Source organism: Electrophorus electricus, chromosome 13 (genome assembly GCF_041902795.1).
Source record: "Electrophorus electricus isolate QZ-2024a chromosome 13, ASM4190279v1, whole genome shotgun sequence".
NCBI classification, from domain to species: domain Eukaryota; kingdom Metazoa; phylum Chordata; class Actinopteri; order Gymnotiformes; family Gymnotidae; genus Electrophorus; species Electrophorus electricus.
The window spans coordinates 15,032,988-15,034,454 of NC_137509.1; the positions used below are offsets into that span (position 1 = coordinate 15,032,988).

The 1,467-nt window shown below is 33.6% G+C and overlaps 1 long non-coding RNA gene across 1 annotated transcript; it reads left to right on the forward strand.

Moving 5' to 3' along the window:
- Nucleotides 1-728: 728 nt before the first annotated feature.
- Nucleotides 729-1,132, forward strand: LOC145643410 (uncharacterized). Its single transcript, XR_014115775.1, has 3 exons — nt 729-769; nt 902-1,003; nt 1,117-1,132. It is a non-coding gene; the product is annotated as an uncharacterized LOC145643410 (long non-coding RNA).
- The last annotated feature ends 335 nt before the right edge of the window (nt 1,133-1,467 follow it).

Below are 1,467 nucleotides of genomic sequence, written 5' to 3' on the forward strand. Positions count from 1 at the left end.
GCAGGGACTTAGTGTGGCAATTAAATGTGGCCAAAACATAGTCCAAGACAGAAAAAATCCCCAAAATGCTTTTGTTTGGTATAAGCTGAGTTTAGGAAAGGTGCTTCAGTACATTATGAGAACAGCTGAGAATGGTACAAAGTACAGATTTTCTCGAGCATTTTTAAATAGTCACTTTTCTGTTTCTGTGAGTGAAGAAAAGTTTGACCTCATTATTAATGGTGTCTCAGAAGATGACATTGGAATATACTTCTGTGGAACAGTGAAAGCAAATGGTGTAGAGTTTGGATGTGGGACCCTTCTGCTATTTCAATGTAACTGCTTGCACAGGTTTACTGTTCTGCTACTTTTTTTTCTTTGCAAGTAATGAGAGAGAACCATGAATCAGAATTCATGGTTCTCTCTCATTATTTGCTGTTTTTACAAATTTTTCAAGCTGAAAAGATCAAGTGGCAGCTTCAGACTGAAATGGTTTTCAAGAACAGAGAATATTCTACAGTCCAGTGTTCACTACAAGCTGTTACTGAGAGTTGCACAGGAGAACACAGTGTCTACTGGTTCTGACATGGCTCAAACAAATCTCATCCAGGAATCATTTACACTCATGGAAACAGGAGTGATCACTGTAAGACAGACTCTGATGCTGGATCTCTTGTCTACAACCTTCCTAGGAGTTACACCAGACATTCTGATGGTGGAACTTATTACTGTGCTGTGGCTGCATGTGCGGAAATACTCTTTGGAAATGGAACTAAAGTTGATGTTAAAGGTAAAATCTATAATAAATTATGATACTTTTTGTAATGGGTTTTAACTGTATACCTAACTATAATGAATGGGAAAAATATACCACTGTCTATGAATGAATCTGCTTTTGACCTATCGCTTTTGATAATTTCAGAAAATAACAGATGGATTGTTACTGCTTTGATAATATGTAATGTGAGCTCTGTTATCATCATCATGGCTCTGTGTGGACTTCTATATAAGAATCATCAAAAAGGTTAGATAAACTACACTGTAATTAAAGATTTGTCTTTAATGTTGGAATTATTTTTATTTAAACATTTTTGATATTGTCACAAATATTTGAACATTATTAAATTTTTTTGAAAGGCTCAGTTAATGGTCAGTCAAGTCCCTCAAATAAGGTAAAATGTGAATTAATTGGCCTTCAAATAAAGATAAACTTAAAATCTACAAAATTACTTTTACAGAATTTTACAGAATCTGTGGTTATTTTTAAGAGACTGTTGCTGCATACTTACAGGCAAATTACTATCACAATTGGCATTACATGACTCAGAAACTCCATCTTTACAGCTCTGATGACTAATTTAATTATGTAACTGATGTGATAAATATTTTGAAGCAACAAGCATGAAAACAATTAAGATTACTAAATAATTCAAACAAACTTTACTTATAACTAATTTAGATTTTCATCCAGATCTGTCCTCTCCACAA